Here is a 14,698-nt window from a genome sequence, read left to right as displayed (position 1 = left end):
ATGCCAGATAATTTGCAGACCTGCATTTGTTTACACTAAACCTTATCAGCCAAAATAGTAGAGTCCGGTGCCAGCTGAACTCCGGTTCCTTCATCTGAGTGAGAACACTGGATGAGGTGCAGTTTTAATACATTGAGAGAGAGAGTCCTGCTTTAAATGAACATGTACCTATGTCAGTCCACACCATGCCAATGTCCTGGAAGGCTTCATTAACGTGGAAAGCTCTTCTACTACACTTCAGAGGAGCAGAGCCTCTACACAGAAATAGGAGACAAGCTGAAGAGTTTCAAGGTTAGCTCACATATTTTATCTATTTTGTATATGAAGATGTGGAAAATGTCCATTTTTAACCCATGAAAATATGCTGCCCCCTTGTTGAATACACACAGACCCAAACCCTACTGCACTCTTTGCTCTGTGTTCAGCATCAATTCCCATAAACTGAAATTGTCAAACTTGAAATTGGCCTTTTGTCCAATTAAAACTCTTCAGATGTTAAGAGGAGGCTGAAATACCAGCTCGGATACATGATACCATCCGCATCACTGTATACAGTTACTGATACACAGTGGGTGCCAGGCACCCGTTCACAGTATGCTTCACAGATGTACATGCAATGAGACAGCTCATACACAGAATGCATCCCCCAACTAAAAGACAGGATTTTAATTTAACTTTGAATAAAGCCCCCAAACCCACACTTCTCTTATAGTGCTAGGAGATTAAAAAAAGGTTAAGCATTAAAAAAGGACGAGCTTTGGATCCAGAGGATTTCAAACTAATTGAGAAGCAATTAATAACCTTAGGTCTGATGATCTTTGCGTATGAGACCTAACACAAAGGAAGAGGAACTACAGGGAAAACCTCGGTCATTTTATGTCCTTTGCCTTAGAGGTGAATTTTTAAACCCACAAGGAAAGTTGTATTAGTCTGTGTAAAACACCACCTAGCCAAAGCTCTTCTGCAGAACCTTGTAATCTGAAGCTCTTCAATGTTTTGTGATTGTTGTTGTTTTTAAAACAGCAAACCCTTAGAAAGGGAATTATTCTCAATCCAAACTATAAATAACAAATTAGAGGAACCCTATCACCCTATCCACCTTAGAAGATATACGATGCAGACTTAGCACACCAGGCTTAGATACTCTTTTCCACACAGCATCACAGGCCTCACTTCTGTTTTTAATTATAGGCACGTGGAACAAGGGATCAGATTAAGATTTAGAGTGGGTCTTTTAGTGATGCTCATGCATAGCTGCCTTTGACAGATCATCCTGGAATACAAAGTAAGCTATGTCTTGCCACAATTACCTTCACGACTGGGGCCTGTGCTATTTTCAGTCATCACCATTGCCCTTCCTTCTGCACCTAATTGATTTTAATTCCTCCATTGCTTTGCTGTCTTTCCTCCCTTTGGCCTCCTGCAGAATCTTCTAGATCCCAGGTGTGGAATTCAGTCTTATGCTCTTCTTGATGACACCTTCTAAAATGCCTAGCAATTAATGCTAACACACTTTGCCAAGCAGTTTTTCAAAGGTATGGTGATTGCTTCGTGAGGAGATGGCTATACAAAGACACTTGTCTACCTCTAACAGCCTGTCTTGGAGAGAAACTAATATTTAACACTCAGCAAGGTTAAAAAGAAGCTGGAAATACACAGCTGATTTTTCAGAAACAGATACTGATTTTTGAGTAGCCAGCTCAAGATGCCCTGGGTCTGTTTTTTCAGAAGCGCTCAGTATAATGCCTTGGCTATATCCCTCAACTATTAAAGGATATTGAATATTGACATGGGTATTGGGATATTTACTGTTTGGGTTTAACCTTAAATGAGGGCTATCTGTTAAAATGAACAGAACAGTAATAAATGAGGCGAGATAACTCACTTCTCTGCAGAGTGAGAAAGGAACCCAAACAGCTTAATAAGAAAGCTTCCCTTCAGCAAGAGTAGCTCCTCTTTGAAGAGTGGTGGTCTGAGACCTGTAACACCCTAAGAGTTCAGCAAAGGCCTGCCTGGATCACAACAGAGGAAAAGTGGCCAGTCATCAAAAAAAGACATGCATGAAGTGTTTGATGTTTTAACACTTTCTTCAGCTTCTGTTAAATCAAAGGCAAAATGGATTTTAGGATGGATGGATGCCTGGTCACCACGTACTGCTGGTGATGGACTCAGAGAAAACTTCTGGCAGAATGAACTCAAGCAGACAGGCCAGGACCTGATCTCACATGAATAGAAAACCATTTCCAGGGGTGAATGTACATCTGATACCTGAAAGGAGATACTGAGACAAGGGTAGGGACACAAGTACAGCTCCTCTCTAATCATGACCGTGAGCACTCACAAGCCAGGCAACATCAACAGGAGCCACTAGACACCAATTCCTCCAAAATCAACTTTTGAAACGTGAAATATATAGATTCAGTATATTCTTTAGATAAGAATAATTCTGTAATTATTATTCTTTCATTTTGCAGAATATGAATCCGTTATATTTGTACAGGCCATACAAATACAACGAGACAAGAAGAATGAGCTCCTGGGCAGCATTTGACAAAATCGTCTCAGATAGTGGGAAAAGCCCTCTCTAGGGAAGACTTTCTGGGTAGATGTACCAAAAAAAGCCTGCTAAACAAGGTTGTAAAAGCGTTGGTGTTTAAGCAACAAATTAAGGCATCCACAGGTTCTGTGTCATTCTAGAAAAAACAGCTTGCAGGTTTTTTTACAATGTAGAAGAAAAAAAACTTGGCTCTAACAAGTTTTATACTGAAAGCAAAACTTCTAAATTTAGAAACCTTTGAATTTAACACATCATTGAAGATCCTTTTGAGCACCAAAGATTTAATGGCACTTTTGACCAGAGCTAGAGCACATAGTAATTTCCATGACGGGAACTCCATTCTCTCTACTGAACTCCCCCATTGCTCTTCTTCAGCATAAGATATTTTCTCACTTTACAAACCCAGAACATTGCACAGAGTCAGCGTCTCTGATCCAGTGTGCTACAGCCCAGGCCAGAGGGGCTGCCCTTTGATGGTAGGCAGATAATAAAGTGGAATAATCTGTACAAATTTGGGACTCTGGCTACACCTCTGAAGCACACAATAGGGGTTACAGAAGTTTTAAAAATATAAATGAGGGAGAGAAAAGAGAGAGGGATAAAATTATCAGAACAACAACATAGTAGAATAACTTCTGGTTTTTTTTTTTTTAGGAGAAATGACTGGATTTCTTTTCACAAAGGAATCATATAATAAATTCATTAAACAGATGCACTACCCAAGCTGTTTAACATTAATCTAAACTCAGCATAACTCCACTGGCTTCATTTGTGCTCCTCTGTACTCATACCAGCTACAAAGAGAACTGAACCCAGGAGTTTAGTAGTTCAAACTCATTTCAAAGAAATGCCGATATGAACCAACTGCCAAATGCTTAGTCTGCAGGTCTAAGTTTCTCTGTCCTCTTGCCTCTCTTCATTACAGTCTTACTGAGCTTTTTCTTTCATATGGGAGATATTTCTGAACACCGAATCCCACCGAATTACAAAACCTGAGTCTTCTAATACTCAATCCAGGACTTGGCCCTGGATTGAAGGAAGCCCTCTCATTAGGACAACTGATGTTAGAACAAAAACAAATGACCAGCAGAAAAGACAAATGCAAGTGAAAGGGGAAGGCACCACTCTCCTGCCGTGACCTGACACTGCTCCCCTGAAGCCAAGTATATGCCCATCCCTCCTGCACCCATGTCCGCAGGCAGCCTGAGCCCTCGGTTTGTGGCTGGAAGCAGACAGAGGTCAGTCATCATAGTGAATCTAAAAAACAGGGGTTTGTTCTGCTCTACTCCAAGCGGCACAGTGATCCAGGAAAAGGGATGCTAAAATCAAGTGGCTTCTAACCAGACCCACTAAGAAAAGAAGTGGTGCATCAGACATACCAACAGCAGCGACAGTGCTCAGAAAGATGAAACATGACCAGCAGTAGACAAGAGTTTGTGTAAGGGAGCAAAACTTTTCACCAAGGATCTCTGCATTAGTAACTGAATCCAGTAATTTGAATTTTGATTTATCATGTAATAGGAAAAAATTCTTGTGAAACCTTTTCCATGGGCAATAATTTCCCAGGAGAAATAAGTAGAGCCCTATTAATGGAGAGTTTTAAAAAACAAGACTTGGTAAAGCTCTAGGGAATATATATACACACACACACACACACACACTAGGGAAAAATCCTGCTTGGGAATAGCCATTAACAGGTGACCTCCCAGGTCTTTATCATTTCCAATTGCACTGCTTTTAAGAGCTTGGCACTGAAATGCTGTACAAAGTGACACCAGTTTTTCCACTCATAACTGAGCTAGAAAAACTGTTTTGCAACAGAATTAAAATTAAACAGACCTCACAGAACAAGAAAAAGGTTTTGCTTTGTTTCATCTTATTTTACCAGGAAGTCACTGCTGCTTGGTTTAACAATAGACAAGCCTTCTCAGGTGATGGGAGGAATGAAAAATGTGAGCAGTTAAGAACTCCTGATCATTGAGGAGATATTTGAGACACAGAGCTCGATTAACCACTAAGAGACAGAGGAGAATATCGTTGCTTTTTGCCACTGTGTTTCAGCATAGCAAAGATACACACAAGATGCCAATCTTGCATCTGGATCTGAATTTCAACAGCCACAGCTGGGCAGGGGTTGACATTTAATTTGTCAAGATTTTTTTTGTAACTGGTTAATACTAATATCCACTGTACTTCTCAGGCTGCCTTAACTGAACTTAAATTTCCCAGAATATCACATCACACAGCTTAAAATTACTGCAACTACTGTTTCTCTGCCAAAACGACTTTTTGCACAGCAAAAATATCATTGTCTAATACAAATTCATAACTACATCCCACCTATACATGTCCAGAGCAAATGCATGAATTTTGGCTTAACACTTTCCGGATCAAAGCACACCAGATCAGATAATATCTGTTATGGCAAAAAGACATGGAAGAAGACCCTCCTGACCTTGCTCTCTTGTGACCAGAAGGAGCCTGCTCATCTCCACAACACCTGTAGGGAGAGAAGAGAGTGAATCACTTTGATTACTCAGACCAAAATTCACTTTGGTCTTTAAGTCAGTGCCTGCACCTAACACAGGTGCCTGAAAATCTGCCAGGTTGGAAACACCAGTGGCAGATCCTATTGTAATCAAAGCTAAAAGCAGGAAGGCTTAGCATAATTCAGATATCAATTCAAGCCTTTCCCTCAAATCCTGAATTCTAGGTCTGAGCTCCTGGGTTGGATGCATGTCTACTCCAAAAAGATCAGTGTGAAATGAAAGCTAATGCTTCCCCCTCTTTACCATAGAAGATGATTAAGTATCTGTCACCTGGAAATCATGCCTCTTTGGGACAATCTCTATCGGGGGAGCTGTTACAAGTGTCACCTTAGCAGGACTTTGTGCTTGCCATAAGATTTCTATTAGTACTTATCAGCCTTTGGTGTAGCATCTCAGACTTCTGAAACACAGACACAGGACAGAGAGAAGAACTGGAAGTTAAGCTAATATTCATGTGAGAAGGTTTAAGAGGTGGCTCCTGTTTGGTTTCTACACCGTAGAGACCAGTCACACAAAACAGGCTTGAAATAGGTCTTTTTTTCAAGTGGATAACCATTGTTTCTACAACCTGAATGCAAATGGGAATGGAATGCTCTCCTGTGAGTTAGAACACTCCTCCCAACCTCTTCAATTTGACCTCCCTAAATGTCAAAGTGTTCTACATGTTTTGGGCCTCTTGGAGATCTGAGTGCTGACCATGGACCACTGATCAGCCAGAGGGCAGAAATAAGTCATGGAGAAGAGCAAAACCTCTTGCAACAATTAATTTGAATTCAGCCTAAATGTAAACCATAATGAAGACTTCCAGTAGGGGAAAAAGCACCCAAAGAACTGATGAAATACAAAAATCTTTAATAAATTAGCACTCTGCAAGTACTCTTCAATCCACCAAATCAGAAAAGGATGCAAATTTTGATCACCCCAAAGTTCGGCATTGCTCATTTCAAGGGGAATGGTGTTGGTTCATTATAAAGACTAATTATCACCAAAATTTGAAAATGTCTGGAAACCAGGTTTCTACCCCAAATTCAACTTTCACCTTAACTCAGCAAAACACATAACACGTTTAAATGCTTTACTGAAAAACAACCTCTGAAAAGTACAGTGTAATTGATTTATGTCTGATAAACCACCGGTGATAAGGGATTGACCAAATATCTTAAATTCACCTTGGAATCAACTCAAATAACATTTTCTGAATTGGACATCTCTTCTGGTCCAGCCTTTGTAGAACAGGCTCCCTAGCAGAGTTTTAAAATGTTTCCTGCATACGACTGTGTTATAAATGTCACTAAAATAGCTCCTTCATAGTTGTCTGATCCCCACAAAATCTATTAAGATAAAAATCAGTTAAAATGTGAGATAAGTATATAGTTGAATTAAAATATTCTTATTAATTTCTGTCCTCAGTGAGAATTCAGTCAGAATTAGTCTACCCAAGTTCACCATTTGTTGTTCATTAACCCCAAATTACATGATATTGAGCCAACTAGGAATCAATGTACATGTTTATTTTCCCTTAGGATTTGTACCCCTGTTATGCGATGATGGAGAGAGAAAGAATCAAGATCATTAGGAGGGTTAAAATGAGAATATTCCAAGAGAACAAGAAAGCACACTACTATTAATTTTACTCATAGTCTCTTAGTACAGTCACATCCTCTGAAGTTAGAGGCACACATATATAATCTGGGAAGTCTTCCAGATTTCTTTTTAAGGAAATGAAGTTCTCAACACTGGCTGCATTAAGAAGGGTATTTTTGGTTTTCCACAATGCCACCAGCAGTGCTGAGTAGGGCTCTGAATACATACTTGGAGGTTGTGCAGTATGTAGCTCTGTCCTTGTAGAGCTAAAAAAGTTGTCATCACCATACCAAGTACACTATGCATCCAGGTTTCCCAACAACTGTGCTACATCACATGTTCATGCATTGCTCCACAACAAAACCCATCACAAAGCTGGCCACTTGCAGCACAGCTCTAATCCAGGATGTGAGCTTTCAAAAAAGACTTGTTTTTGAAGAAAATACAGCTATTTTTGATAGCTATTTCAGGTATTTTGACTGTGAAAATCATCTTCAAAATGCACATTACATGAAGACATGTACACTGATAACTACAAAACCTAAAGAATCCCCCAATATTTCCCAACACCTACTTCTCCATGTAGAATTATTTAATCAATGTGCTAATGCCACAGTACAAAACTGGTTTGCCTCCCTCAAGTTTCAAAATTCTCATTAGTTCTTCTCTTCAGTGCCCAATCCTCCAGTGTTCCCTACCATAATTGCTATGAGGTATTTCCACAAACTGAGAATTAATATATTAAGTAAATAAAGAATAAAAAAGTAAATAAACAAACAAATTAGGGCAACTAAAAATCTCTGTACCTTAGGATTGTACCCTTGCTATGTGATGATGAAGACAGAAGGAATAAAGATCATTACAAGAGCTAAACCGAGAACATTGCAAGTGAACAAGAAAATCTCATCTGCTGAATTGTTTAATTGACTTATATGGAGTTACACTTATTTGCACAGGTAAAGACTGCTTCACTCAGCTGAACTACCAAAGACCATCACGCCAAATGCAATGTCAAAATACAATATTCAGTACATACTACATTTGCTTACATCAGATTTGAGAATGTCTCCATTCCAGAATGTGAAGAAGATATCACTGAATTGCCAGAGTGTCACAGAACCCAGGAATCTTACCACTTGTTCACAGTGGAGTGTTTGGGATTAAAACATTTCTCGTGAATAAATTAATGAAGTAATATAAAAATTGACAGCTCAGCTATAACATCTGCTCATCCATAAAAAAGTCACTCCACCCAGCTGAGTGGGTGAAGTAAATTTTACAAGGCTGAATTAATGTAGGTACTGATGGAAATATGACTCTTTTTTAATCAGCATAATTTCAAAATAAATTCTTAAGGAATAAAGAATTAAAACACACATGCTATAGCAAGTGGAGTGAGATGATCTGGATTAATCAACCATGGCTACAGTCTGTTAGTGGGCCTGCCCCATTAGTCCCTAACATTCTTCTCTCCCACCTGCAAAGAAACCTACAGCAAGCTGCATAGAAATCTGGCTTATGCAACAAACTGGTTTTTGAGCCAGTATTCAAATGTGTTTGAAATCATCTGAAAAAGTTCAATCTATACTGAGTCATTTCATTTTTCAGGACAAAGTTTTCACAAATAACACATCATTTGGGGCGGGGGGGGGGGGACAGACGGGGGACTGAGCAAGCCAAATATTTGAGCAAATTTTCTGAAAAGAGTCTGAAATGAAAAAGAGCCATCAAGAAATTTCAGCCCACTACTAGCATAGGACATAAATGCCAACTCAACAAAATTAAGCACCAGCTGAACTTTAAGCAGAAATTTTCTTTCAAGACGTCAGGTATCCAAAAGCAAAATTTCCCATCTTTACTAACATGTAAAAGCAGAGGGGAAAACTGGAACTCAGAATTCCAATGGTACAGGTGCCATGGGAAAACATAAGTGCTGCGTAACCGCAAGGCCTAGTTTAAGAATAAACCCACTTTAAATAAGAAAAATACAAAAATACAGAAAACACAGTAGTTTATTGTGTATCTCCCTCCTTCAAAGGAGAGTTCTATGAATCTGTTCACCTAACAGTTACAGGTATGAGATGTAAATGCTGTTCTGACCTTAGTGCACATAAGCACCTTGATAATAACATTTCTCTGTCATAACCACATTAGAGCTGCAAATGTCCATGCATACACATGTTACACTGGGGCTATTCAGCTGCAGCAGGATTACAGTGCAAATTGGTTGACCTATGTATGTAATTTTACTATCTTCACAGGGCTGCATTCTCTTCTTGCTGATATGCTCAGTGATTATTTCTTGTCTTTATCTTTTGTGCTTGTTTGTTTGCTTATTTAAGTGGTAGCAGCATAGTGACCATGACAAATAGCTTGGAGGATTCCAAACAGTTGTGTATTTTCTCCTTTAGCAGCTTTATAGCAACTCTTTATCAGCAGCTCCTTCACTCCTGTGCCTTGAGAACACTCCCATTGCTTTGAGGTTTTTTCTCCCACTGATACATGTACATCACTCACCCCAATACTGACTCCTCCAGTCCCTTGATGGATCTGCTCAGGGACTGTCTGAAAGCACATCTGCCAACAGGAGTGGCTGCAGTGGCCTGTTAAGGACTACTCTCCTTTTCATTCATTTACAATTAGCTCTTGGTGATGTGTTTTAAGAATGAAGCTCTGAGCAGACCACTCAGAGGAGATCAGACGGGAAAAGACCCTTTGCGAAGATGCTCCAAGTGTCCTTAGAGGCTGCTAACATAAATCTACACAGTGCTGTCAGGGAACTCCTGCGTTTTGGCTCTCCTAGGCATAAGTTTTTCCACGAGGAAAGTCCTTTGCCTCTCTGACTGGCAGGAGGAGGAAAAAAAAAACCAAACCAAACAACAACAACAAAACATGCTCATAAGGGCTGCTGCATTCAGAGAATAGTGCGCAAAGAGGGTGGGCAAGCATTTTGGTTTAGTTTAAGATGACTGACCTTAGTGATGACACTGAAGCAGCTACACAAATTATGTTTAACACTCCAGCTTCATGTGTATTCAGAAGCCAGCCTGAAGTTAATAGAGTGTATTTTCAAAGTTACTATACGGTTTATGTTTAGAACTCCAAATGGAAGCCATTCCCTTTGCTCATCATGCGAGAGAAACCTGGTAAATTAGAGATTTGTTTATATTCTGAGCAGGTAACAACAAAACAACATACCTAATGCAGTTCAAGGATTGCATTTCAAAAGTGGACTACAGTACATTTGTACTCTGGTGTCACATTTGCATTTGTAACTCTTGTGTATTCTGCAAGTAGCAGAAGTAGCTGCTCTCTAAAGCCTTTTGGTAAAAAGAATAGCATTTCTACAGTGATTAGACTTGTTTAGATCATCTTATTAAATTCAGAAATCACAATTCATCTGCAAGCAGCTGCATTTCCTAAAATCTATATGCACCAGGGTTTTGTTGTTAGGCAAAATCTAAATAGGGAAACTAACTTCTGATTTTACAAAACCTGCTTTGAGCATAATTAGGTTTTCACTGAAGGTACATTAAGCACCTACCAACCCGGGGCCCTTATCCATGGCTGAGGCCTCCAGAAAACTGCCCCCATATAAATGATAAGTAATCACAACAAGTTCTCAATGAATATAACTGTAAACTGCTAACTTGGTCAGAATCCAAGGTTACAGAGCGATGCTGAGCCACATCAGCAAGTGCATACAGATTATGGAAGAGATGTAACCTTGTGCTATGGAGAGCATCTCAGTTGTGTTTCATATGTATCTTTCACAATTCTTACAAGGGATAGTTCCAGCTCAGGAACAAAACCAGCCTTGCTCCAAGGGTATTGTATGTAAAGATTAACAGTGTCAAATGGTGACAGCACTATCGTAAATTCCAAGCACACAAAAACTAAGATGTTAAATCCTATCTCTATAACTTCTGTTCCTCTCAATGCGAAATTCAGAAGGTGTTGAATGGAAGTGATCACAGAAAGTAGTAGCTTGATTGATAAAGTCCCTATCTGGTCATTTACGATCTGGCTGAAGGAGAAGCAGCTTTTGCCAGACAGAAAAGCAATTAATCTGCAAACAAGCCGAGGAACAGCAGGGCTGTGCATTGGAGTCTCAGGCTGCTGGGAGCTCATGAGAGGAGATAAGACTGCAGCCTGCTATTTATTGTACATTTTAATTAAGTGCTTGTTAACGGCAGTTATCTTAACAGTCATAAAATTACTGTTGTAATGCATTTTGTTTGAGGAAAAAAAAAAAAAACTGAGGGAGCCGAAGGACTTTATGAAAGCAGTCACAGATTGCTTTCACTTTAAATCAAAGAATAAATTCTGAAGAGGAGGGATGTTGCAATGATCTAAGCTGAGCCACTAATGGTTATTTAATGTGGCCATCAGTGTTTGTAAGTCCCTAGCATACGGAACATACACAATAGCCTCCAAACCCTCTTTAACACTTATTTGAGATGACAGGAAAAATGAAACCGTTTGTGCTTTCAATGGAAAAGCAATCATTGGTACATTATATTCTGCTTGCCCTATCATGCTAATGCATGGTAAAAATGTCACCAAATGTATTTAAGGACCTGATGGAGTGTTGCTGTTTGATTCCTGTTACCGGGCTGATTAATAAAAATCTTCAATTTGTATGTAAATGCAGTGGGGTTTCATATCATCCGCATACCTGCACCTGGAGAAAATAATAAACTGAAGTTTAATGCAGCAATTATAAGCATTTATGGAACTCTTTAAAGAGGCTGCCTGCTTCCCCTGACCATCAAGATGAGATATTCACAGAGGAATATTACTGATGCTCAGACAAGCAGGGCTGCAGATGGTCCCCAGTGCAAATGCTGCCAATGCAGATTAACTCACTGACTCATACTCACTTTGGTACAACAATGTAAGCTACTTATTGTTAGACAAAAGTGTCATATTTTTCCCTACATCTGAAATAAAAATCAAATCGAACTGTTCTTTGGAGTAGTGGGAAAGGTGGTAATTAACATTTCAAATGAGGTGTGTTTGCATCATTTACACTTTTCCTGACATCACTTAATTCCCTTGTGCGTATGTTCCCATGACAACATCATCACCACAGATAAAAATTGCATCGGTACAACAGAAACTCTTCAAGATATATGACAACAGCTGTTTGTTTATTTTTTTTTTAATCCCTCTAATGATCTTCAGACTTTTAACCAGTGACCCCCTAATGGCTGATCCTTAATAAAACAAAGTATGCAGCTATTTGCATCTTCACAGATGGATATTGGAAAGGGTTTGTGGTTTGGGTACTAATGGAATAATAAGTACCATGTATTGGATATGGTCATGTGGAGGAATACATTACAACATAGATAGATATCAGCTTTGATGTATGCCCATGCACAAGCTCTGCTCACATAGCAATCCATGATTAAGTGCATATGACATAGATGTTCTTAGTTTGTTGTAACCATTTGCTAATCTGCATTTGCAAATTTCAGTGAATGTGCTCAAAATGAGAAACAAACATATACAACTATAATCCCTGTGAGACACTACACTGGATAAATTATTGTTCTATTGTTTCAACACTGTATTTTTATTGGAGTGCAATTCTTCACTAACTATTAGCAGGGTAGCAATGCGTTTTAATGACTGTGATGCTCCTCACAGATTACAGACAAAGAATGAAATCAGTGAGCTACCAAAAGCACAACTATAATTAGTCTTTTATTTAATAGTCTCAGACAAGGCTTTAACTTATTCCATCCACAACTGAGTGCTCTGCTGACACTGAAGAGTTCTGCTTCCTATGGTGCATGATCAAGCCACTCTCCTTAAAGAAGTTTAGTGGAAGATCACCCCTTTTTTTTAAGCCAGCCTCCAGCTTGTCACTAAACAATAGTTCTCAGGCCCAGCTGTGGCACATTTGGCTAGCACACAGCAGGTACCACCTGAAAAGCTGTTCCCTGGCTCTTCCGAGGTAAAAGCAAACATATATCCTGCTCAGACAGTCATTCAGTATTTTAACCAAAAAGCACACCAAGAGTCACTTCTGGGCATGCTTTCTGACAAGTAACTGCTCTAGAGGCAGCTTCCCAGCATGTGCATTGACGGACTGAATAAATCCTTACCAAGAAAGCCTCTCCCTCCAAATGTAGCTCTAAATCCAAATTCCAAGCAATATTATAACTGTCAAGAGAAAAGCATCTGTATTAGAGGTCTCCAGACCCAAAAGGAAGTCAGAATCCATTCTCGGGGAGGGGACTTTGGCAATTACCAGCCAAACAATTGTTTGTTTACTATCCTAAATAGCAAGTGTAGATTCAGACAACTGGCAGCACAATAACATCATACTGCAGAGGAAGAGCTGTACTACAAGATGCTTCACAGAACCATCAGTCACCATATTCACTGTTAGATGCCATGTCAGACAATGGCAGAAACTAACCAGGAGGTCATTGAAAGCAGCCCAAATTTCATTACATGCTCACAGAGATTATCTGCTTTTTAGCCAGGGTTCCATCCAGCCTGGTAAAATGCTGATCTGCTATTGCACCTGCAGCTGGTGAACTTGCAAGGATTCAACTCCTGCTGTGGTTTCACATGTCTCACTAAATACAAGTCCTATTGTTCCTACATACCGCTCTGCTTACCCAGCCCCATTCTGGAAGGACAAGGCGAAGAAGACAAAGCACCACCATCACCAGACTTACACAGTGACTAAGATGATGAGTTGTAACATCAACATTTGATCTGAACTCCATCAGACTAAATGGGAACTCTAATGTCGTTGCCAGCAGATTTTGGATTAGAAACCTCAGGTCTCAACCAACTCCAACTGTACAGCTCTGCCGATCTCTTAGGGAAAAATCAACCTGGTACCAATGCTCTGCTAGTGCATGCCTCTTGCAGTCACCCCTGCACAGAGGCAAAGAGAGCTGGTACTGGCAGAACCACTGAGCTGTGCAGGAATAAAACCTATGATAGTCTACTTGGTGTGTTATCAACAGAACTGGCAGCTAATTTCAGATGATAAAGGCTTTATTGCCAGTCAAAACACAAGCAACTGAAAGCTTGCCAGCCAGTTTTCAGATCCTAAGCAGGCTCTGCAGCAATTAATAAAAAAATAAGTATATGCCATCAATACTGAAGGATAAATATAGATTCCCACAATGACAGTTAAACAGAAACATTTCTGACTACATTTGAGGTAAGATGTAAGACTGCTAAAGTCAAGAAATGAAGTTTCATTTGCAAACAGGATTATAAAATTTCAAAAAATCTCAGAGGAATTCAAAAGTCAAAGGTATTGTAGATCTTCACTTTCTTCCTCTCCCTCTTTGGCCCAGAATCATGTTGGTTCTTAGGTGGCAATATCCTCAAAGAGAAAAGAGATTTAATTTTTTATTTTTTTTCCTATAGCTCTGCCATCATATTAGGATAATGAATCCCCATATATTGCTTAAACCTTGCTCCTTGCACTGAAGAAGTAGGGAGAAAATGGGAACTTAAAACATGAATAGCCCTGCTTCTTAGAAGAGAAAATTCAAAATGACAGTTGCAAATAGTCATCCACCCAGATCACTACATTCTCTGGAAAAATACTTGTTTCAGTGCAAGTCTGTGAATGAACCAAAAGTTAAACAGCATTTTCAGGATGAAAATACTTTTTTTTTTAATAATCTTGCAGCAATGTAATACTGTCTTCAAGTCAAATTCACTTTTACCATCCTCTGATACTGTTGACCTTGACTTAAATTAGCAAAATACTAAATCTCATTTACATAATAACAACATATATAGAGAATACTTTGTTACCACATTTAAGTGTATATGAATTCTGCTCCAACACACACAACTGACACTGATGACTTGTAAACCTCAGTACATACCAAGATATATTCACAATGTTATGTCAATAGTAAATACTGTAAATATTGAACATGTGTTCAGACATTCTGAACAATATTTTGTTGTTGTTTTTTAACACACAGCTTCAAAAAAATCTGCAGTCAGTATCTAT

At 39.2% G+C, this 14,698-nt stretch overlaps 1 long non-coding RNA gene across 1 annotated transcript in view; it reads right to left on the bottom strand.

The window, feature by feature from the left end:
* The window catches only part of LOC138687095 (uncharacterized), a 41,798-nt gene that overhangs the window by 8,896 nt on the left and 18,204 nt on the right, over positions 1-14,698 (bottom strand). The gene's annotated exons all lie outside the window — the stretch shown is intronic.

The sequence above is a fragment of the Haliaeetus albicilla genome, chromosome 10, assembly GCF_947461875.1.
Source record: "Haliaeetus albicilla chromosome 10, bHalAlb1.1, whole genome shotgun sequence".
Classification (NCBI taxonomy): domain Eukaryota; kingdom Metazoa; phylum Chordata; class Aves; order Accipitriformes; family Accipitridae; genus Haliaeetus; species Haliaeetus albicilla.
The sequence above is the reverse complement of the archived record's forward strand: the minus strand, read 5'-3'. Positions and strand labels throughout refer to the sequence as shown.